The sequence below is a fragment of the Protopterus annectens genome, chromosome 4.part1 (assembly GCF_019279795.1).
Source record: "Protopterus annectens isolate FY-2018-M chromosome 4.part1, PAN1.0, whole genome shotgun sequence".
Taxonomy (NCBI): domain Eukaryota; kingdom Metazoa; phylum Chordata; order Ceratodontiformes; family Protopteridae; genus Protopterus; species Protopterus annectens.
In genome coordinates, this window is record NC_056734.1 from 512143282 (window position 1) to 512169299 (window position 26018).

The window sequence follows — 26018 nt, forward strand, 5'->3', positions numbered from 1 at the left end:
GCCAGTGAAGATGATCCTTTGTCCAGGTTCCCTGCTGGCAATTGCCTAGAAAATGTGCACCCCAAGCATAATCCGAGGTGTCCGTGGTTATGATTTGAGAAGGATGAGGAAGACGGAAAGGCTTTCCTTCGTTTAATGCACACACCCGGGACCACCAAAGGAACTCCTTCTGGAGGTAGGGGATCAGAGGAATCAGAGTGTCCAGATCGTGGCAATGCTGCGACCATACACTTTTCAGATACCATTGAAGCTTTCTCATATGAAGCCTTGCATTTGGAATCAACAGAATGCAGGAAGCCATGTAGCCCAGTGCCTGCAGGAATTTCCTTGCAGTGAGCTGAGGTAGAGTTGCCAAAGTTTTGAAAATTGAAGCCAGCTGTATTTGTTTTTCTGTAGTGAGGAAGACCCTTTGTAAGGTTGTATTTAAAAGGGCTCCCAGAAATACCATTTGTTGAGAAGGGATCAAATGTGACTTTTTTGTGTTCACTGAAAATCCCAGTAGGAGGAGAAGACGTTGAACAAAATCCAGATGTTGAAGTAAAAGATCCTTGCTGTCTGCCTGAATAAGGCAGTCGTCCAAATAGGGGTAAATCTGAATCCCCCGGAGTCTGCAATAAGCCACTACTGGTGCCAGGCACTTGGTAAAGACTCTGGGCGCAGTAGATAAACCAAAGGGCAGTACAGAGAATTGAAAGTGTCTCGAGCCTGCCTTGAACCTGAGGAATTTCCTGCGTTCCTGCCTGATGGGAATGTGTAAATAAGCTTCCTTTAGATCCAATGTCACCATCCAGGCGTCTTGAGAGAGCATTGGAATCAGCTGCTGCAGAGTAAGCATCTTGAATTTTGGAATTTCCAAAAAGGTGTTCAACACAGAAAGGTCCAGAATAGGTCTCCATGAGCTTTGCTTTCTTGGAACCAGAAACAGTCTTGAATAAAAACCTTTTCCCATCTCTGAGAGTGGAACAGGCTCTATGGGTCTCATGGCCATAAGAGTATCCACTTGATTTAAGGCCTCTGACCATTGATGTTTTGGCAGATCTGGCCAACCGAAAGCCCTTGGCAAGGTATGAAAGTGGAATCTGTAGCCTTTTAAAATCACGTCCAATACCCATTTGTCCTGGGTAATATGAGTCCAATTTCTGTAAAAAAGAGAAAGTTTTCATCCGAGAGGGGCATCCAGGTAAAGAGGTCCTGTAGCCCAACCGAGAGAGTCATTGAGTTTGCTTCCTTTGAGATTGGGATCTGTCTTCTCCCCTTCTAGGTGAAGAAGCAGTCCATTGTCTCGATCTGTAGGAGGCCTGAGCTTGGCCACGACCTCTGGAGCGTCTATATCTTCCCCTTTGAGGCCTGTCAGACGTGGGAAAGGACCAATTTTTGGAGGGCCAATTCCTGGAAAATCTAGGAGTCTGAACTTGCAAGAAATCTTTCACAGTTTGAATTGATTTTGCCTTTTCTTCCATCTTTTTAATAACCTCCTCAGCCTTAGATCCAAAAAGAACATCATGCTGAACAGGGGCATCTAATAATTTAGCCTTAACCTGTTCAGGTAAACTTTGCTCACGAAGCCAAGCATGTCTCCTGATAACAGTATCAGAGGCTGCGGCCCTGCAAGAAGCATCCAAAGCATCAAAACCACAATGTAAGCTATGTTTGTTCAGTTGTTCAGTTGCATGCAATACATCCTGTAGTTCCTTATCTTCTGCACATGCAGGAAGAGAGGCAAGCTTTTGCTTTAAAACAGACAAAAGAAATTGCTGATACTTAAACATATGAAACTGGCAATTTAAAGCCAGAAAGGGTAGCAGAAGTATATACCTTTTTACCCCACCTGTCTAAGGCACGAGAATCCTTCTCAGAGGGAATAGGATTCTTAGAAGAAGCAACTTTAGCAGCCTTAGAGCCCTGAGATATAGTTTCAGGATCTGCAGAAGGATTCTTAAACAAGAACAAATGAGATTCAGGAACCCTATAAAACCTATCAGGCTTAGAGGGAGCAGGAGGCATGGAGTCAGGATTCAAATTAGCCTCAGAAAAAGCATCATCCACAATGTCAAGAACAGGAGGGAGAGCCAAAGGCCTATGTTGAGGAAGAAGGAATTCTCTAAGCCTCTTCTTGGAAGCAGAATAATCCTGACCTTCCCAATGAAAATGTTCCCTCATCTTATGTAAGGTTTCCCCAAAAGAAAAATCTTCAGGCGGAGAGGCAGAGGGCAAGGAGTCCTCAGCATCCGAATCCTCATAAGGAGGAAAAGAATATTCCTGATCAGAGGAAGAGACAGAAGATACAGAAGCCTGGTCAGAGGAATCCATAGGAACATCCTGTCGAGGCCTTTTCTCAGGGGGGGGGGGGTGAGAACCCCTAATCATAGTAAGCAAATCTTCAGCCATCCTTAACAATTGCTTCTGTGTCCTGGGAGTAGATTCAGAAGTAGCTTGAGCAGGAGCTTTGGACTTAACAGGAGTCTTTGTTTTTGCCTTTGCTTTTGAAATAGTGATGTGAGTAGGCCTGAATACCCCCCCCTCAGAAGCCGGTACCTGCACAGCGGCTCCGGACCCATCTGAGGGAGCGACGTCCGAAGGTCCTGCAGCAGATAAAATAGAAGGCCTAGATGGCTCCCCATGGGAGTCCATATCGGCCATCGGTTCAGAAGTGGCGGACGACAGGGGCTGCAAAAGCGCCTCACTGACGACAGCCGAACCGGACGCTGGCTCCAGCTGCAACGAGTCCTGTTTGGACCTCGGAGGCCTGTCCTTGTCTTTGCGCTTCTTTTGAATACCGGTAGAATCTGACGACATTCTATAATTGAAGCATCTGTCAAAGTAATTCAGAGCCCAGTCGTACCTGCGTTTGATAGCACGAGAATTAAATCTGGCACAGAACCGACAACAAGAAACGTCGAGGTCAGGGCCTAAGCAAGGTAGACAGTAAGAGTGGTAGACAGTAAGAGTGGAAATCTTTATGAGGTATTTGTTTCCCACACGTAATACAATTATTAACTTTTTCTGACATCGGAGGAACAAGAAAAAAGATTCCCCAACGTGGTACTTAGCTTTGAGAAGAGAAGTAAGAACTTCGGACCGACAACAACCAAAAACGCTGTTCGAAAATCACCAACCAACGACTTGCGAGCTGCTTTCCACCGCACGGCTAGAAAGACTGGAGAAGATGGCGTCGGCTGAGGGCTATATACCACAGCGTACTGACGTCAGGGTACTGGCTTGTACAGCCGACGCCGGACCCAGACTTTGGGATTCTGGCTGACCTCGGGCTGCCTGCCGGCAGGAGCACCCTACAGTTATGACTGCAACAGTGAAACACGATGAACATCAGGCGGTATGCCACTGAGTAGAGCTGGAGTTTCTTTAACCGGGCAGCATATGGCATCTGTTTGAGCCCTTTGATCCTCTTGGTGAGGTACTTTTGGGGTCTTTCCAGTTGCTGCAGGTGTCTGGTAAGGTACATCCCAAAAGGGGCATTGTACTCAATTATGGGCCTGATGAGGGATGAGTAAAGAGGCACGATGACCTCTCCTGATCTAGATGTGAATCCCTTCATGATTAGGTGGGCTATATAAAATGTTTTTCTAACCACTTTGGCCACGTGGTTGTCAAATGAGAGATTGCTATCAACTTGGGTCCCCAGGTCCCTAATGACTTCTTCTGTACTTAATGGATTACCACCTATGTGGTAATTTGTGGGCACTTTGTTTTTGCCAAAGGGATGACTATACACTTTTTGGCATTTAGCTTGAGGCCATGGCTCTGGCACCAGTTGTCTGTTTCTATGAGGCCCTTTTGGAGGATGCTTGTGTCAGCTGGAGAGTCGATTATGGCGCCCAGTTTGCAGTCATCTGCAAACTTGGTCAGCCACAGTCCTTCCGTTTTGGCCTGTACCTCCGAGAAATATATACCGAACAAGAGAGGCCCCAGGACTGAGCCTTGTGGGACACCACTTGTAACTGGTTTGGAGTCTGACATGGCTCCAGCAATTCTAACCATGTGGGTTCTGTCCATGAGCCAGTTTGCAATCCATCTAGTGACATAGGGATTTATATTTAAGCTGGTGAGCTTATCTATAATGCCCGAGTGGGGTATTGTATCGAAGGCTTTTGCGAGGTCCAGGTAGGCTGTGTGGACCACATTCCCCTAGTCAATGGCCTTGGTGACTGTTTCAAAGAAACCAACCAGGTTTAAGAGGCAGGATCTGCCCTTAAAGCCGAACTGGGTAGGACCCAGTGTTTGTAGGTCCCCAATATCTTTATTTATGAGGTCCATGATGATCCTTTCCATAGCTTTGCAGACCAAGCTAGTCAGGCTTATGGGGCGATAGTTTCCAGGATCCGTTGAGGCACCACCTTTATGGAGAGGGACCACTGTTGCTGTACGCCACTCTTTGGGCACATATCCTGTAGTAAGGCTGAGATTGAACAGTAGTTTTATGTTTGGGTTTAGCTCTTCTTGGAGTTCATGTAGGACGCAGCCCGGGACACCATCTGGTCCCATTGATGCTGTGTTTTTTGCTTTGGAGAGGGTGGCTCTTACCTGAGCATCTGAGATGTCAGGGAGCAGCACTCTGCTGGGATAGATATTTGCCCTTTTGGTGAGGCGGGGGGGGAGTTTGCGCTGTACCTGCCAGCTAGGGTGTTGGCAATGTCTGTGGGTTCGTGTATTTTTGTCATTTTGGACTAATTCTGAGCATATCTGGGAATTACCACCCAGGTTCCTAACATAACTAAAGAAAGCCTTGTGATTATCCTTAGTGTCCTGTGCAATTTTTCTCTCGAAGCTGGCCTTAGACAATTTTGTGTGTGCCCGTAGTTTTTTGCTAATACTGATCAGTGATGCCTTCCCTTTTTGGGATTTTGCTCTATCATTTAGTAGCTTCCTCCTTCTATTGTATAGTTTGTTTATGGCTGGGGTCCACCAGACAGGACGTCTGCCTTTGGAGGATTGAGTCTTGGTTTTATTTGGGATCGCATGATCCATGCATTCCTGAAGGTGTTCATAGAATGCGTTTATAAAGGATTGTGCGGTCTGGGCCGTATTTTCCACAGGCCCAGGGGCTTTGAAGGATTCCACCTCAGTTTTGAGGAGTGTGAAATTTGCTTTAGAGAAGTTTTTCACTGTGGTTTTCTGGGCAGGGGGTGGGGTCGGGATGTGAATATCCAGTGAGATTAATTTACGGTCTGATCTTACCAGTGAGGGATACACTTCTGGTCTGGAGCATAGAGTCCCCATGTTGGTGATGATCAGGTCCAGTATGTTTTCCCCTCTTGTGGGAGTGGTAACAAGTTGTTCCATAGCATTTGAGTTTATAAATTCTAGGAACCTTTGGGCTAGGGTGTTGGAGCTAGAGTAATGCTCCCAGTCTATGTTTGGGTAGTTGAAGTCGCCCAATATAATGGTGTTTGGAGAGACCTTCATATTTTCCAGTGTTCTCAGTGTTTCAATCTGTTATGACATTTTTCTCCCCATACCTCCACTGAAAATGGGCCACTGGCTCAGTCGGATTTTCCCAGTCACCAAAAGACAAACGAATAAAAACTTCAGTTATCTATTTCTTTCACCTTGATACGTCTATCCATCTCTATTAAATCAAGCTTGTCTTCACTTAAATCGTTTTTATCTGAACTGAAAGCCTCTTTGCTCTCAGTTTCCTTTTCTTTCCCCTGCTGTGCAATTTTAACTTAACTTTCATGCGAGTCTTCTACAGAAGATTCCAGAACCTTACCCTGTGACACATCAGCTTTAGATGCATCCCACTCCATCTGGGGCCTGACTGGCCCATCATGGTGCTATATTATGCGCTACTGTTTCTACCATTTCCTGCTCTGTCCCTTGCTGCCCACTTCTGTTTCTTTACTTTCACAGTTTCCTACAGAAGGCTCCAGTACATCAGTCTGTGGCATATCTTCTTTTGATGCATCCTGCTCCATCTGCTGCTTCTTCATCTGGGGGCTTACTAGCCCTACGAGTTGTGGAAATTCTGACATGGGCAATATCACACCAAATCCTTCACTTTGTAGATGGTCTAACACTGTTATGGGGGTTAAATCTCTCCTAGTCTGAAAACTGAGAAATTGTTAAAGCCAGTAAAAGTTATAAATTTGGGTAAAACTCAAGTTACGAGCTAGTAATTACACTAAAAAGCTGCTGAATTTGTAACGTTAGCATAAAGCACATTTTTCAGTAACAAAGTATTCTAAGAACTAAGCCAACACCGAATTGGAGAAGGGAGATTCTGCCAATAAGGATGACTGCAATTAGGAGTGCAGAGAATTTGCAAGAGAGGGATGGAATTTACTGGAGGAAACTGGCAAAGTAACCAAGGTATTGAGAGCAAATAATTGGAGAGGGAAAGGTAACAGAATGGTAAGAGGCCAAAAATTCATTTGGACTGTAGGCTAGAGATTGCCTTCCCTACCAAGGATTGACATCAGTATAGGCAAAGAGAAAGGAAGAGAGGATACTAGATGAAGGACCAACACTGGTAGAGTTTTTAGTAGTATCTAGAACAGAAGCTGCTATTAAAAAAAGGACAATTAGTAGGGCATATAAAATATTGCCTGACAAATACAGGAATCAATTAGAAGTTAGAATGGAAAGATATACTGGATGAGAAATTTACAAAGAAACAATGGAAGGATGTGTATGGCCCTCTAAATATGCAACAAAGTCTAGAAGATTTAGGATATGTGCTTGAAGTGTTTGCATAAGCATCTTTATAACCCAAGCAGACTCCAAATAATTATTCCTTAGGCAGATTGCAAATGTTGGAGGTATGAGGAGGAAGAAAGATGTAATTGGGAACACATTTTTGGGAGTGTAATGAGTTGGCACAAAGATTCTTTGCAAATTACTCTGTCAAAAATACTGGTGAACAAATTTGTGTAACCAAAGAAATTATTTTTTGAGCTTTGATACAGAATCAGAATTTTCTAGACACAGTAAGGCTTTGCTGAGTTTAATTCAGTTGGATGCCAAAAAAAGCAATTACTAGAAAATGTAAATCCAGGTCTAAACCAACTGTACCAGAAATGGTGACTACAGTAACTGACATAAAAGCACTGGAAGTGAGATCTTTAGAAAAGGGTAGAAGCAAATTATTGCTGTGAGGCGACAATGTTAACCAATGCTAGACTGCACCAATTTCAAAAATATATAAATAAGGAACTGGACTGGTACTCCATAGAAGAATTTAATAGAGAAGACAGTATGCATGCTCCAAATATGGTCACCAGAAAGCAACAGTGGCTAATAATAGTACATGTGTAAGTCATACTAGCCATAACTCTTAGTTATGTACTTACCATAATGATAAATGTATGTGATCCATCTCGCCTACATTCAATATTGATGGGCTCGGAGCAGAGAATCGGCTCCGACTCAGCCGTTCTGACTAGCACAAAGTCTCTCATTGGCTGGGCCAACCCTATATCCCAGGATGCACTACACCCAAAACCCCAGATCTAGTTTGCCCCAAACACATTCTTCCACCCACAGAACACACAAGAGACAAGTGTAAGAGGAGAGAAAAAATAACCTCATGGGAATCAAACAATACTTGTCTCCTCCAAATCCAACAGGAAGGGGGAAGGAGGGCGGGTACGTAAGAATGTAGGCGAGATGGATCACATACATCTATCGTTATGGTAAGTACATAACTAAGAGATGTAATGTGATCCTATCTCGCCTACATTCAATACTGATGGGACAGCGTCCCTAGCACCTAAATCCTGGGAGGCTCACTGGAAAACACTCCTGAGCACTGTGGAACCAAAGGAAGCATGACCTCTAGATGCCATATCCAATTTATAATGAGAAATAAAGGTATTTGGAGAAGTCCAAGTAGCCGCTGCACAAATCTCATCCACGGACAGCCTAGCGTGAAAGGCCACTGAAGTTGCCATAGCCCTGGTAGAATGTGCCTTCACTGGAAAGGGAAGATTCCTACTCTTCAATGCATAAATGAATGATATGCAATCTCTAATCCACTTAGCGATAGTCGCCTTGGTTACAGATCTGCCAATTCTGTTGTCCGAAAAGGACACAAACAACTGGTCTGATTTTCTCTCCTGTTGTGTCCTATTCTAATAAAACCTCAATTGTCTATGTACATCCAACTGGTGAAATATGTATTCTGCTTTGTTGGAGAATTGTGGAAAAAAGACTGGTAGCTCAATAGCCTGTTGGAGACAAAATGCAGAAGACACCTTAGGGAGAAAGGAAGGATTTAGTCTTAGAGATACTCTGTCGTTGTGAAAAATCAAATAAAGAGGTTTGACAGAAAGGGCTTGAAGCTTCGATACCCTTCTAGCTGAAGTAATGGCTACCAAAAATGCAGTCTTCCATGATAAGAATTTTAATTCGCAAGTGGCTGCAGGTTCGAAGGGAGGAGACGTCAAAGCTCCGAGCACCATATTTAAGTCCCATGGTAGAACGGGTTGCGAAATCGGGAAGCGAATTAACCAGGCTCCTTTTAGAAAGGCTTTACACAGCTTATGACCCATGAGGGAAGGCTCATGAGCTACGTGATAATTAGAGATCGCTGCCAATTGAACCTTTATAGTGGAGACAGCGGAACCCTGTCTAAAAAGTGTCGCCAAGAAATCCAACACCACTGACACAGGGGCTGTGAGGGGATTAAGGTCATGCTGTTCAGCCCAAATAGCAAACCTCTTCCATTTACTAGAGTAAATCTTTCTAGTAGAAGACTTATGACAGGAGGACAGAATCTGTAGTACCTCCGGGGTAAGGGTATGCTGTCTGACTAAGGAAGGAGTGGAGTAGCCAAGCAGTGAGTCAGAGTTTGGAGGGATGGATGAGGCTGTCCCGACTGATGAGTCAATAGGTCTGGAGCTGGGTCCAGGATCCAAGACCCATCCACCGCATATTTCCGAAGGAAGGGGAACCAAACTTGACGGGGCCAGAGTGGTGCTATCAAAATCATGCTGCTTCCCGCGTAGATTGCCTTCTGAATCACTCTTGGCAAGAGAGGGACCGGAGGGAAGGCATAGAGCAGACCGGAGGGCCTATCGTGGACTACAGCATCCCTGGGCGGCTCCCCTTGAGGAGGGATTAGAGTGAAATAATTTCTGCACTTCGCATTGGGGGGACTGGCAAAAAGGTCGCAGCAGGGAAGACCCCACCTGGAGAATATCTGAGCCGCCACTCGATCGTTCAGGGACCACTCGTGAGGCATCAGAATAGCTGTACTCAGCCTGTCTGCAATCACGTTGGACTTCCCCAGAATGTGCGTTGCCACTAGAAAGCGCTGGGAAGCGATAGCCCAGCTCCACACTCTCATGGCTTCCCTGCAAAGGGGATAGGACTTGGTTCCCCCTTGTTTGTTCAGATACCAGACAACCGACATATTGTCGGAAAGAATTGCAATAGTTCCCTGGGGAAGAAAGCTGTGGAGTGCCTGCAACGCTAGAAGCACTGCTCTCATCTCCAGAACATTGATATGCAAGTGAGTCTCGTGATCTTGCCACGTACCTTGAACCGTCCTGCCCAGGTAATGTCCCCCCCACCCCATCTGGGAGGCGTCTGTGGTTACCGTGGCAATGGGGGACGGGGGAATGAACAATCTTCCTTGATTCAGATTGGAGGGGAGAAGCCACCAACGAAGTTCTTGTCTGCATCTCTCCGTAATGAAAACCGGATGGGACAAGGGCAGATCTGGATATGACCACTGGGCCGAAAGGAGCCATTGAAGTATTCGCATGTGCAACCTGGCAAGAGGGACTAGAAGGATGGTAGCCGCCATTGTTCCCAACAACTGCAGAACTGTTCTGGCTTGAGCTTTTTTGCGGGGCCATAACTTGAGCCTGTAACACATTTATTCTGTCTAAGGGTAGGAATGCTGGCATCTCTACAGAGTCTAGCTCTGTGCCGATAAAGGCAACACACTGTGATGGCAGCAATACAGATTTTGCCCAATTAAAGGTAATTCCTAACAGATGTCCCCATTTGAAGGTGGTTCTCATGGCTTGAAGAAGTAGATGCCTGGTGGGGGCGGTGAGGAGCCAGTTGTCTAGATAGGGAAACACCTGGAATCCTAGACGTTTCAGGTGAGCTGTCACCACTGCCAAACACTTGGTAAACACCCTGGGGGCTGTGGTGAGACCAAAGGGCAGGGCCCGGAATTGGAAATGACTGGCTCCCAGTCGGAAGCGTAAATGATGCCTTGAGGCCTTGTTTATCTTGATGTGATAATAGGCGTCCTTGAGATCTATGGAGCACATCCATACTCCTTTCTCCAGCAAGGGGAGAATGGATTGTAACGTGACCATTCGGAACTTGGACTTTTTCACAAAGCGGTTTTAAACGGCTGAGATCCAGAATTGGTTTCAAGTCCCCTGTTCTTTTTGGCACCAAAAATAATTTTGAGTAAGTTCCTGATCCGATCTGGTCTGCGGGGACTGATTGGTTGGCTCCTTTTCTTATCAGCTTTGAGATTTCTAGTGCTGCTTGATCCCGTTGACTGGGTGGACCGTCTGGGATTCTTTTTGACTGTGGGGGAGAACGGATGAAGGGAATGGTATAACCTCCAGCGATGATTCGAAGCACCCATCGATCCTGAGTGATGGACTCCCAGGCCTGAAGATGCTCCGAAAAGCGACCCCCGACTGGCTGCGGAGACGCACAGTCGGGTAATCCCTCAGGGATGCTTGAAGGAGGAGCCACGAAAGGATTCGCGGATTCCTGTATTGCGGGGGCCTCCGCCGCCTCTCGGGCAACGTCTTCCGCAGTAATTTCCCCCTCCTCTGCCTCTGGAGGGGGGTTCACTCTGATGGGCAGGGGAAGACTTTTGAGACTTTATGAACCACATTTTTCCTCCCCTTTGAGCCTTGGGATAAGGTCTAGTGGGGAGAGAAAAACGGGCCCCAACGGCAGACAAAGTCTTACCCTCCTGCTCACACCTCGTGAGGGTGTCTTTCACTTTGGGCCCAAAAAGGGAGGACCCGTCGAAAGGGGCGTCCGTGAAAGAAGACTTGAAAGCCTCCGCAAAATGACACAAGCACATCCAAGCTTGCCTCCTGAGGGCTACGCCTGAGTCTTTTCAGACTTGATGGCTGTTGGTGAAGCACCCACCAAGAGGAGAAAATGCTGAGAGAAGAAAGGAGCCACTTTTGAGATTTTAAGTATTTTTCCTCTGTTTATTTGCTAAGTTTTTCTGCATAGCCGCCTATTTTGAGCATTTTCTGGCTTGTTAAATTTGATTTCTGCATTAGTAACTGTATTTAGAGCACAACCTACAGCTGTTTACTGAATTTCCTGTTTGCACTTATTTTTAAAACCGTTTTTTTCTCAAAACTTGCATTTTATCTGTCTTTGGCATAGCACTCTTGTGTGGGGTCATTTACAGCACTGTTATAACTTATTGATACTTGTGAACCTCTGCTATCTCTAAAAAAACAAAAAAAATCTTGCTTTTTTTCCACTTTTCTGAGATTTAAAAAAGTTCAGTTCTTGAACTGTTTGTAAGTTTCTGTGAGGCCATTTTTTGCTTGGGCTAAAGGGAAGTCTCTCTGTTGATCAGTGGCAGTGAAAAACATTGAGCAGCCTGCCTGCCCCTGTGGGAGTGGTTACTGACTTGAAACTGTAGTTTTATTGGCCATTTTGGGTCAATTCCAAAACTCCTTCATCTTCCTCTCTTAAAACCCTCTTTTGCGCGGTTTTGCGCGTTTTTGTGCATAGCACAACAGTGGGCAGCGCCGCCTAATTGGGTTTAAACTAAAGTCTGCTCTTCACTTTTTCCCTTAGAACTGCTCTATCTCTCAATTTAAACACCATATTCTCCTTCTAAGGCCCTTCACTGGTCCAATTAAGTAATCCTACAAGTTAGCACTATTAAACCAGAAGCACTACTTACTCTTATACTCTCTACGATTACCCTGTCCTCTATTGGTCCGTCTTAAATTCAGTTTCCCTATTACTCTAGCATGTCCAAAGGTCAGTCAATGGTTTCCTCTCCAGTCCAGCTGGTGAATCTGGGAATTTTGAGGCAATGTTACAACTGTCTCACGTACATGGACAACCCTCTCCTCCTCCAAACAGGTTCAAATATATGTGAGAGATGCAACTATTTAGCCAAACTGGAGGCTGAGCTCTCTCATCTCAAAACTGGTGTAACCAGTCAGGAGGAGAAAGTAACCTCACACAACACAATTCCAGTATCACATAGTCCCACCACATCAGCGAGCCAAACACATAAATACACAAAAACATACTCGGAGGCTCTAAATAAAAATCTACCTAAGCAACAGTGACCTCCAAAGCAGAGATCCAAGCAAACGCTACCTCAAAACAAAACACACACAACACATAACCCACAAAGTCAGTGTGCCAAGCAGCCACAGCCCTTAAGGCTGAATAACACACCTGATACTCTTGTTATAGGTGACTCTATTGTCAGACACACTGACGTCCCGCTCACCAGGCTGAATAAAGAGAAGGTCACGGTGAGCTGCCTGTCGGGTGCTAGGATCCGACACAATGCAAGCACTCAGGTCACTCCAAAGCAAATACAAATATGACTCAGTCATTGTACATGCTGGTGTGAATGACCTGAGACGTACCTCCCTGGACTACATGAAAATAGACAGAGGAGCTCTCTGATCATGTAGCCCAGGCTGGTATGACCCTGACCATGAGCAGCATCTTACCCTCACCTAGAATGATGCCACAGTACAAAGACAAAATGATCGATTTTAACAATTGGCTAAAACTTTGGTGTCATTCAAAGGGGATCCAGTGTCTGTCAGCCTGGGATAACATGCTCGACAAGCCACGTTGCTTCGCTAGGGACGGCTTGCGCTTGTCACCACTGGGCTTTCGGATATTAGCAAAGGCTCTTGCCACCCCCATAGTGCCCTTTTTAGGCAAGGCTCAAAAGTCAAACCTACCCCCATAGACAGCACAAGGAACAAGAAACTAAGGGTAATGCTGCTAAGCGCCAGAAGTCTTAACCTCAAGATACACACACTCGAAGCTCTCCTCAGTATGGAGAACATCAATATCTGTGCAGTGACAGAAACCTGGTTCAAGGCTCCAGAGAGCATCCCAGCACTACCAGGCTATACCTCATATCATGCTTTTCGGCCCCAAAACCCAGACCGAACCACAGAAGGAGGGGGAGTTTCCATATTTATCAAGGATATCCACACCTCCAAGTTAGTGGCATTGTACGAAGTATCGGAGACCATCCATGTGCAACTAACAGTGGGCAAGACTGCTTTTCAGTTTATAGCATCCTACAGACCACCCTCTCAAAGTCAGGAATCCCACTCGGCTTTCCTGAAAACATTGGAGAACATGAAGATCTCTCCGAACACCATTATATTGGGCGACTTCGACTACCCAAACATTGACTGGGAGCACTACTCAAGCCCCAGCACCTTAGCTCAAAGATTCCTGGAAATTATAAACTCAAATGCTATGGAACAACTAGTCACCACTCCCACAAGAGGGGACAACATACTAGACCTGATCATTACCAACATGGGGACTCTATGCTCCACACCAGAAGTATATCCCTCATTGGTAAGATCAGACCATAAATTAATTTCACTGGATGTCCACATCCCAACCCCACCCCCAGCCCAGAAAAACCACAGTGAAAAACTTCTCAAAAGCGAACTTCTCATTTCTCAAAACTGAAGTGGAATCCTTCAAGGCCCCAGGGCCAGTGGAAACTAAGGCCCAAACTGCAGAGTCCTATATAAATGCATTCTACGGACATCTCCAGGAATGCATGGATTATGCTATCCCAAACAAAACCAAGACCCAATCATCCAAAGGCAGGCGTCCGGTCTGGTGGACCCCTGCCATAAATAAACTGTACAACAGAAGGAGGAAGCTACTACATGATGGAGCAAAATCCCTAATAGGGAAGGCATCTCTGATCAGTACTAGCAAAAAATTATGATCCCTCATAAAATCCTCCAAGGCCAGCTTCGAGAGAAAAATTGCACAGGACACCAAAGACAATCATAAGGCTTTATTCAGTTATGTTAGAAACCTGGGATGCAACTCCCAGACTTGTTCTGAGTCGATTCTAAACGACAAAAAATACACTGAACCCACAGACATCGCCAATATCCTGGCAGACAGGTTCAGTGCAAACTTCTCCACCCCCTCCCTCCCAAAAGAGCAAGTATCTATCCCGGCAGAGGGCTGCCTCCCAAACATCTCAGATGCTCAGGTGAAGGCTGCCCTCTCCAAAGCAAAAAACACTGCTTCCATGGGACCAGATGGCGTCCCAGGTTGCTTCCTACATGAACTCCAAGAGGAACTAATCCCTCAAATAAAACAGCTATACAATCTCAGCATCACTACAGGATATGTGCCCACAGAATGGCGTACAGCAACAGTGGTCCCACTCCACAAAGGTGGAGCCTCTACGGACCCTGGAAACTATCGCCCCATAAGCCTGACTAGCTTAGTCTGCAAAGCTATGGAGAGGATCATCATGGAGCTCATAAACAAATACACTGGGGACCTACAGACACTAGATCCTACTCAGTTCGGCTTTGTCAAGGGCAGATCCTGCCTTTTGAACCTGGTTGACTTCTTTGAAACAGTCACCAAAGCCATAGATGAAGGGAAGGTAGTCCACACAGCCTATCTGGACCTTGCAAAGGCATGTGACACAATACCCCACTCGGGCATCATAGATAAGCTATCCAGCTTAAATATAAACCCTTATGTCACAAGATGGGTCGCAGACTGGCTCAAAGACAGAACCCACAGAGTGAGAGTTGTTGGAGCCATGTCAGACTCGAAAACGGTTACAAGTGGCGTCCCACAGGGTTCTGTCCTGGGACCACTCTTGTTCGGTATATACTTTTCAGAGGTACAGGCAAACGTGGGAGGACTATGGCTCACCAAGTTCGCAGACGACTGCAAACTGGGCGCCATAATCAACTCTCCAGCTGACACAAACATCCTTCAAAAAGGTCTCACAGAGACAGATAACTGGTGCCAGCGCCATGGTTTAAAGCTAAATGCCAAAAAATGTACAGTCATACCCTTTGGCAAAAACAATGTGCCCACAAATTACCACATAGGCGGAAACCCATTAAGTACAGAGAAAGTTGTTAGGGACCTGGGGACCCAAGCTGATATCAATCTCCTTTGAAAACCACATTGCCAAAGTGGTTAGAAAGACCTTCTACATAGCCCACCTCATCACGAAGGGTTTCACATCTAGATCAAGAGAGGTAATCGTGCCCCTTTATTCATCCCTCATCAGGCCCATCATAGAATACAATGCCCCTTTTGGGATGTACCTTACCAGACACCTGCAGCAATTAGAAAGACCTCAAAAGTATCTCACCAAGAGGATCAAGGATCTCAAACAGATGCCATATGCTGCCCGGTTAAAAAAACTCCAGCTCTACTCAGTTGCATACCACCTACTTCAAGGCGATCTATGCCTGACATACAAAGCTATGTCAAATCCAGAATTAATGGACATGCTCCACCTCAGTAAATCTAAATCCCTTAGAGCCACACGCTCGAGGGACTTGAACCTCAGCACAGAAATAAATAGAACTTGCTGGAGGGACAGGTTCATAACCCAGAGGCTCCCTTCGCTCTGGAATAGAATTCCAGTTCATGTGAGGCAGAACACCTCACTGAATCTCTTCAAGAGGAATCTCGATAAGTGGATGGGGGATCGTATGTTTGTCCCAAGGATTACTCCCGTGTCACTATTAGACAGAGGCACAGTAAACTAAACCTTAAAAAGGGCACAGTATACTCAAATCAAGGGGTGGCGTAAGCCATACAGAATCGGGCTAGGCTTATAATTGCCCCAGGGCAGATAGCCTAGTATGAACCTATGAACTCGCTGCTCTACCTGCCCCCTCGGCTGCATAAGATATGAGCCTCATGGACGAGTTGACGATGGAAGAAAGGGTAGACAGCTGGGCATTAACAGACTGGGTCAATGCCTCAGGCACGTTACCCGCCAGGGTATCTCCCAACTCTTTAATGAGATCCCTTTGGAACCGCGTAAAATGACAAGTAATTCAGCGACCGCAAAGTAAAGGTCGCTGAAGACAGGGTACGCTTCCCATACCTATCCATGCTCCTAGACTCCTTATTAGGAGGATGGATGGAAGTAGAAGCATCTGCCATATCCTGCTGAGTGGCAAACGCCACCACCATGGCATCCACAGGAACTCCCTTGGTCAAAAACTCTTTCCCAGGAGGTGCCGATAGGAATTTATTGGTGCGGCTAGGAATTGGCTCCACAGAGTCAGGGTGTTCCCACACCCTTCAACAAATAAGATCCAACAATTCATCGAAGGGTGGAGACACCCAAGAGGCGGAAGGCTGGGCTCCGAAGGCCTTGAGGAAAACCGACTCCTCCTCAGAAGGGTTTTTGGATGGCCAGTCACCCCGCTGTCTCAAGATCTCCAGGATGTCGGAGAACGAGACATCATCCGAGGATGACTTCGGGGACCCTTCTGAATCATCGAGGTCGGTGTCCGAGGTGACAGACTCATCTGGGGAGTCTAGGTGCTTCCTCTTACACAGCTTCTTTCTGGGAGGCTCTTCAGGCACGGACTCTGAAGGGCCTTCAGAAAGCAGGAGACCGCACATGGAGGTATCCTCAGGCCTTGGAGCCCCACTGTCCAGAGATAGAGGGTCACCAGAAACTCTAGTCATAGTGTCCAGGGAGGGAGAAGCCGATTCGGGTGAAGTCACTAAGGACTTGGCCAGCGCACTCCTCACAGCCTCGAAGGCAGGTACCTCCGAATCGGAGGAAGAGCCCGTCTCCGAAACAATGACCGGAGTTGGGGTTCCCCTAGCTGAAGCACAAAGGGGGAGACTTGGAACCGAAGTCAGTGGTCCCGATGTATCACCCTCTGGCCCGACTGAGGACCCCCGAGTACCGAAACCTGCAGAAGGAATAGAGAAGGGTGGAGCTGAGGCCGGAACCGAAAGACTGGCGGGGGTCTCGGAACCGACCCAAGGACTTCACTCGACTCAGCACTCTCCGACTTCGGCAACACCAAAGTTGTCGGAGGAGGAAGGAATGGAACCGATACTATGGTGGGCTACGGAGCCGACTGGGCTGGAGGCGAAAATGAGTTAGATAACACTAGCGACTGTAGGAGTCTCTGGACCACCCTATCTACGTCCGAATCAGATAACCTGGAGGACCTGGAGGAGACAGAAGAGGGTCGAGAAACCTTTCCCATCGTATCCGAGACACGACTAGGAGAACGGCTCCGAATCGGCTCCAAGATGATCGGAGCCGAAGCAGGCTCGAGAAGCACCAAAACCTCCTTTGGCGCTGAAAGCCGTGGAACCGAAGAAGCCGGCTCCGAAGTGGAAAGTATTACCTGCGGCTCTGAAACCAGTGGAACCGAGACAGTGGACCCTGCTGTCAACCCTGAATCCTGCGGCTCTGAGACCAATGGAGCCGAGGAAGGAGACGCAGCTTTAGACCCCATAGCCAACGGCTCCAAGACCAGTAGAGCCGAGGAAGGGGACATCGACCTGGATCTTTTCTCCGGCAGCTCTGAAAAAGAGGACGGAGCCAGGGACTTCTTTTTCGACTTAGCCCTGAACTTTTCAGAGGGAGGAGAAACCGCTTCCTCAAAGGAGGGTTTGATCAAACCCTTCAGGATAAGTTTATTTTTTCTCTCCTGCAAAACTCTCGGAGAGAAAGCATGACAGACACTGCAAGATTCTTGCAAGTGTTTGGCGCCAAGGCAGTTTACGCAAATCGCGTGACCGTCTGTCAAAGACATTTTATAGCTACACTTTGCACATTTTTTAAAGCCCGATGGCTTATGTTCTTTTCCTTTGGTAGACATGAGCACAAACACAAGTTAAACACTGGGGGGGGGGGGCTCTAAGTTAAACGCCGAGACACAAGATAGGGCAAAGGCCCTCTAACTGAAATGGGCCTAGCCCGCCAAACAGAAGGATCACTCACACAACAGGAATAAACAATCCCAGGCTATAGAGGAAATAACGTACAGCCAACAAAGAGTGATATAGCAAGATGAAGAGGACTCTGCTTCTCAAACGTTTAATACTTAAGCCCACAGAGAGACTTTGCCATGGCAACATTTTTTATTGTTCCAAAGAAAAATGTTTGAATGACAGAAAATTGTCCAGGAGCCAACTAGAAAAAAATCAGGACCATACTGCAGTCAACCCATAAACCAGCATGGGAAAACAAAGATTAAGAGCAGCAATAAAGTGAAATCAGTGAATGTGTGTGGGAGAACTATAAAGCATGAATCCCATTAAATGTACTAGACATGTGAATTGTGGGCCTGCAAGTAGTAAATGAAAAAAAAGAGTGGAAGTTTGCTGACTATGGTAATCTAGCAGGGAAACTGCAAAGCATAAACCCCACTTTGGCATTAGTGTTTAGGACAATTAATGGACTGCAAAAATGACAAATTAAGAACATTTTTCTTATTTTTAATACTTGCATAAAGGATTCATTATGTACATTACAATTTATCTGTGAAGTAGTTTTATATAGCATACAGACAAAGATATTTTAAATGTGGAGTGGAATGATTATCAAGTGACTGCTGTAAATACTACTGATATGAAATAAAAGGACCATATGCAATGTATCCAAGCTTTATAATGCAACAAGATATAAAATCATGGGGAAAAAGCAAGCTAACAATGTTGTGATCTTCAGCTGCTTGGGAATGTCTGTGTGTATTGATAATTTCGCATCAGAATTAAAAGATTATTTTCCCCCGTTTTACTGGAGTGAATGTGTAAGGTTATTACTTTATGCTACAGACAATTTTTAAGCAAAAAGACTTGAAATAAGAGAAATTATGAAAAACATGAAACCTAGTAATTTTCTTTCTTGCATTTGTAAAGTAGCAGGTAGTTTTTTTTAAGACACTTGTTTTTGGCTGAAGATAAGCAGTCAAGTAGATGCATGCAATTATTTATAAAGGGTCTGAACAGTGTGTTTACAGTGGAATCCAAGTACAATGCAATTAACTTTCAAAGGGATACTGGCATTCAGTGAAAAAGGAAAAAATGAAGTTTGTACAAGTAGTTGCCTTTACAGCAGCCTTAGTACTTTAACTATAATGGTAGACAATTTAGTTTATTTACTTAAGGTTAGCCAGTCTAATTTTCTTACCACTAAAATGTAATGCTTGCTGAAAGCATTAAGTTGTTTTTCACATCCAGGAGGGGTACAGGGCTAAGATAACAGAACAGAAGCTTTGTTAAGTAAGTAATACAGGCCCTAGAATGCAAATTAGCATGGTTAGAGCAAGTAATATTTGTGGGTGCAGACATCAGTTTGGTGCAACTGTTCCTATTTGCAAGGGATAGACTTCCTTTGTGTGAAGTGTGTGCACTTTTTCAGTCTGAATGCAGAACACTCTATAAAAATAACCCTGATAACACGGATTACAAACTTTTACTTACATGCTCCACAATCCCACGAGTTTCCAAAATATAACATCAGTTGAGAGTCTGCAGTGGTCTTCTCCCAGCACACACACATATATATATATATATATATATATATATATATATATACATATATACACACACACACACATTCTAATGTTACATCTTTCAATGATTCAAAAAAATATATATATTTGTTCTTTATATTGCAGTTCTATCAATATGTTTTTAACCTTTAATTTTGTCTTATCAAGCAAGAACTTCAAACATAATTAACTAAAACAAGTGGAAACTATGGCTACTTGTATACCAAAAATAAAAAAAATCTTATACCTGTATACCTTTGTAGAGTTACATCAAGCCAATTAGCACTGACCCTATGGTAACCATTTACTTCTATAATTTCTTACCCCTGCATATTCTGTTGCATTTCTCCATTTCATCTGCTCCATTCATACAACTAAATCTCTGTTATACTTCAATTAACGTAAGGAAACAGAAACTGGAATCAGAAGCAGCTTAAGACAGTTCAGATCATAAAATAAACTAGAAAAAAAGACAATAATCAGTACAGCATACATAGCACTAATAGAAATGGAAACTCAGTGGTTTGAGGGCAACAGAAGGTTAAATATATAAATTCCAGAACAATGGGCTTTGATATGTTTTACACCAAAATCTGATTTTCTTGACTTAGTTACATAATTTTTGGCTTAAAGTGCCTCCATAGATACTTTAAATATAAAGCAGACTCAAAATGTTCACGCACTTTGCCGACTACTGTTGGAGATGTGATTTAAGGCCAAGAGGAACCTTACAGCATATACTGTGGAAGTGTACCTTGTCAGAGGAAATTAAATATGTTATGTAACATTCTAGGAAAGGTTACTGTTCAGGAGTTTATATTACAAAATGTGTACATAGTTTTCTGTGCTTGCTGTGAGTTAAAAGGTAATTTTTTTTTTTTTATTTTTTTAAGCAAAAGGTCTGGGAAAATATGATATGGGGCTCAAATAGAGAGAAGCAAAAAAATACAAAAATCAGCTTGTTAATTAATGTGCTGAAGTTATCTGCAAGTTGGAAATGTATATTAAAAATAACTGCCATGCATAATATGGGGGAGTGGAAGCTTTTTATCAGAACTACTGCTTTGTCAATATTACTATGGAATAGAACTGGTCTTAAATGTATAGTTAAAGCAGATATTATTCAAATGCACTAAGTGTACGGTATAAATAACAATGTTACAAAAGCCACATTTGGCTAAAAATTATCATGTACATTTGACAAAAAGGATTTGAGTACACATTCAGCAGAATATCATGAACACAGGAAAACAGGAATGATAATAGCTGTGATGGGGCTCCAATAAGTGTAAACAAGACCATAGTGGTGGATTTGTAGTAGCAAGGGGTTGGTGGCATGGGGGTTGGTGGCATGGGAGGGGATTACAAAGACACACATTTACACCCCATGTGCAACTATTGTTAGAATTCTAATACTTCACAGGTACCTGTAGTGGAGCAAACCCCAGTGTTAATTATCCATTCCAAACCTATTAGGGATCGAAAGCCCCTGCCCAGGACTAACTGGGGAAAACCAAAACAGGATAACTTTTAGTAGTATAAACATAATCTGGTGTAAGAGATAAAAGTATGAAGTCCAATAATCAGACAATAAAACAAGCCAAAAAAACTGCAGTATATTTTATGTAAATGCCAAATCAGCTGCCATTAAAAGGTTTCCTTGATCCTTTTTATTAGGACAAGTACTTTTGTCAATTAACAGACTTCATCAGATCAGTAAAGTCTTAACTGATGAAAGTGCTCATCCAAATAAAAATGGATCAAGGAAAGCGCAACATGTGATTTATACAACTTCTGCATCTGCTAAAATCGTCTGTTGTCCAATAATCAAAAAACATTTGAAGTATCAAGAATTCACATAAATGCAACAATACCTTTAAAAAAAGTTCTTATAGGAGAGAGACTGGAGGTCATTGGATGAAAAAAGTACAGGCTGAGAAATGGACAGAGTACAAAGTTATGAAAGAAGCAAGCAAAGCAAAGGAAGTTAGTGACTAGCAACTTGGGTACATTCATTATTTGATTAGTGCAGAAGTCCGTGTACTACTAATACAGGAAGACAAACTGTTAAAATTTTCATACTTGCAAAGCAGACAGTTACTCTGTTATGTGATAAGAATCTTTAGGAGTTATGACTTACATGTGAATATAGGAACATGATAGAGGAATACTGCTAGGAGGTGAAGATTATTTGTCTATAAAGTAGGCATACTTGTATCTTTTAGGTGTACTATTCTTTCCTGGACTGAGTACTTTGTAAGTTGCTGGAGATGTGCTCAGCATTCCAATTAACAGGGACAATTTGTCTATATTAGGTAAGACAATGGCAAAGGTGTTAACAACACTGTCTTTTTTTCCCTTTACTGTTGCATTCAGGCCAATAAAGCCAGACAACATTAGCTGTAGATATGCCATGCTTCATCCTTTTTCTGAGCTTGTCAGTATATCTTAAGTGGACTATCTGGACACGCTTTGGAAACACAGCTTAAAAATAAGCCTAATGTCCATCAACATCAGGGTGACTGCAACATATCATAAAAGTCATGGGCATTCAAAGACATGTAGCTGAAACACTGGTCTGTCCTTAAGAAGTCATCTGCATATATCCCCCATTAGTTTCCATTATAGAGAAGTTCAAGGTATAATGCATGGCTCGGTGTTTCTTGTAGTTTTTACTAAATGGTGTGTATGTAAGGTGTGTGCACATTTGAGAGACAGACATTTTAATCCAGTGGTTTGGACCATAAGAATTGCTAGGAGATGCGATGAAATTGTCAGACATCTCAATTTATATTGCTGCATGTGTGATGTGCTGGGGAAATATTATGCAGGGTCATGCAGAAACCAGTTGCATGCAAATGGTTATTTTAGATTTGTAGATTTTCAAAGGTGTTACATCAGTTTTGCTTTTATTAATCTGTTAACAGGGTAAGCCCATTAATAGGGAGCAACATCTTTTGAAATGACTTGCTCAGAACATAGGTTGCAGGTAAGCAATGAGGAACTCTTACCAAGGACAAAAACATGAAAGCAGACAGCAGCTTCAGCAAAGCACTGGTCACAATTTGAGAAAGTCTTTTTGTATGACAAGTATGGCCAAAAATGTGTATTATGATGCCAAAGTCATTGTGATGCTGAGCATTATATGCACTCAGAGCATATATTTCTTCCATTTTTTTTGTTCCAACTGAAAACACAACCTTCCAAAGTGGCACAGAAACCATGACATCAGTAATCATGGTTCAGGGAGCATTAACAAGAAAATGAGACTTTAACAGTCAGTTATGATTCCCACCTCTTTTGGGTCCAAGAATGCAGCAAAGTGACCTATATTTAGTGTGCTTCAAAAGGAAAGCAGTGCAAAGACTAAAATGCACTTTTTAACTCACAATGGATTTCCAACTTGTACTGAAGTAAACTCAATAAATGTGCATGTGGCATTAAGTAGCACAGCAGTGCAGTACTTTGTTACAGTTGCAAAACAACATATTAGGATACAGAGTATGCATTCCTTATACAGACTTCCTTTCAACTGCAATTGCTTTCTCCTACAAGTCATCATAATCTACTTGTTTGACTAAAAGGGGCTGTATAGAGTTTTAATTTTAACAGCTTATTAAATGTGCAGGCAATGAAGATATGCAATACTATGACTGGGGTTGTACTGTGTGTCCATAAGAGCAAACAGTTTAAATAGATTACTGTGACCATGATTTCACTGTTTATGACAATCAAATGTCAATGATATACCCAGAAAATGGGTATCTTAGGCAGGGAAGAACATTATGTGTGTTAAAGCAAATAACTTATCTCTTAAGTCAGTTTGATGTTTAAATGTATGCATGCATTTCTGTGCACATAACTCCAGAAACAGTTTCTTGTAAATTAAAATATATATAATATCATTTGTGTTGCTTTATGCATGGAAATATACAGCATTTTACATCTATAACTTTCTGGAAGAGCATCCAAAGAGAATATATGAGCACTGTTATTTTATTAGCTCTCATGATGATGCTAATGCACTATATTAACACACCAGTTTATGTAGCGAGTATGTTCAAGTTTGCAGTATTGGAAGATTTAAAATCTATTCATGGTAAAGATATACCTGAAGAACTGCCTGACTGCAGGGAGTATGTTTGACAAGTCTTATTGGATGCATACAAAGCTCAAGGACTGAATGATGGGGAAAATTTTAATATTTTAAAGAGAGGAAATGTTTAAAACCCTGATCAGCTGACTAATCCTATGGCATGATTTCAGCTATTTATGCATAGTGGTACTGAACATTATACAGTCTAAAGAAGTCCCAGTGAGTGTACTGTGATTTCCAAGGAGACAATTGCACAATAAAAACATTTGATTTTTAATGCCTTATGGATATGATACCCGTGTGAATATAAGGTGACTGTTTTGCTGGACAAACAACTTTGTGCAAGACGAGTTCTGGCTAACTGCTATTCAGTGATTTTCCTCTCTGGTTTTCTCAAAACCAGAATATTAGAACTCTGTTTACTGGTATACACAACTAACATGCTTACTGCAAATAAAATTTGCATTGTTTAGTAAAAAACAGATATTATTGAGGGGGCTAATTTTGTGTTATTGTGGCGTTATATCAACCAACTGTACTACATTACCTCTTTCACATTTGTACTACTGATTTCTATTAACATCCATTAAATGTGTGTATTCACAAAAAAAAAAAATTCTACTCAGTTTCTGTGGATGCCATGGTGGGACTGGTTAAATGCATTTTAACTACACACAAAAGGGTGATTAAAACTATGCTGTTGCACTTTCTGAATCAGGCTGTTGACAGATAATGATGCACAGTAAAAACTGCACATTTGAATGAAGATTCATTCAATTTGTGCAGCCAAGTAGTATTAAAATTCCATCTTTGAAACAATTTAGTTGATCTTTAATGAAGCCTTGTGTTAGCGTTGTATCAGAGTGGTCTGAGGCTACTGTTTCGTTACTTTGCATTACATCCTCTGCCAGCTCTCTCAGACTACACATGGTTCAACATTAGAGTCATAAGTTGTAGATTAAAGCAAATAATGTGACATGGGTACACCCTTCTATCTCTAAGTGAATGCAGACTGTACAGGCCTGCACCAAATGCATGCACACAGGGACGAGCAGGTGAAGTTTGGGTGATAGGACACTTGTATGACCCATGCCAAAAAAGGCAGCACAGTGATGAAGAAGGCCTGCACAGGAGCCTAGAACTGAAAGTCCATGATCCCCCAAGGGTGTCCCCTCAGACATTTAGTCATGGACAGGTTAGTTGACATCCATTACAATGTGCCCTGAAGCTCAAACAGCTTCCAAATAAAAGACTTGCAACTTACCACTGAGGTTCGGGGTCTAAAAGGTAGTTACATCACATAGGTAGGTGATGCAGGAGATTGTGCCATTTTGCATGGGAGAAGACTGCCTCCACTTAAACATTTCATCAGAGGCCCACTCAATTGGCCATACATTAACAGACTGCTTTTGATGAACCCAGTATGCAAATTATCATACTATATTTTTTCATGCATTCTTGCAAGGGGACACCTCACCAGACATCAAACAACTGAGTACATCCTTCCAGCCCCAGTGAAATGGCAAACCACTGCTGGCTCACCTCAACCTGGGCTACCAAGAATAAATGGCAAAAAGAGAATGCATTTAATACAATTAGCAAAAATTCATGTGACAACTATACTGCTTCCAACAACATGGTCGGTAAGTGAGGGGACATGGTGTATAAAAACATAAGACTCCTGAAGCAATCACAAATTAAGCTGCCACCCCAACCTGACCATGGAAAATAAGCCATATCATGCACCTCCAAGATATACGAGATGACACCACATCAGCATATCCAGTTTTCTAGCAATATCCAGTCAATGACCACCTCCATACTTCATTTGGTACACCAGACATCAGAGTCGCAGATAATTTCTGCTATCAACAGCAAAGTCCTTAACAGCAACCTGCTTATAGCTGACAGAGTATCAGCCTCTTAAGTCACTACTATACAGGCACCTAAAATGAAATGGAAAGTCAGATGGCCACTGTAGAAGGGCTAGAGTCAACTCAAGTGAAGCTACCCCTTCTTCATATGTCAATGATCAATCTCATAATGCTATAATCTCGGTGCTCATCAGTGTACACCACTGCATTGACCAGATGATTATGGTCATTCCCGCAATTAACTGCAATACAAATAAAAAACAACTTGTGTGTTGCTAGACCCAAATGCCTTGAAGACCTAATGGAAATCATTTTCCTCTCATATCAGAAGGCATGTTCCTCCCCCCCAACTAAGAGAGAGGATCCTCATCCCCCCTCCTTATAAAAACACTAACTTGGTAAGCCTTCCTCAAGTTTACTTGTTCATGTGATCACCAGCATCTGGCACACCTACTATACTATACAATGTTAGGTTACAATGCAGTTCAGGACTTGCCCAGCTGATGAATGGAGTAAAAATTATGCACCTGT

At 43.4% G+C, this 26018-nt stretch overlaps 1 protein-coding gene across 1 annotated transcript in view; it reads right to left on the reverse strand.

Moving 5' to 3' along the window:
• Positions 1-26018, reverse strand: part of LOC122801242 (septin-2-like) — a 919510-nt gene that overhangs the window by 488968 nt on the left and 404524 nt on the right. The window lies entirely within an intron of this gene.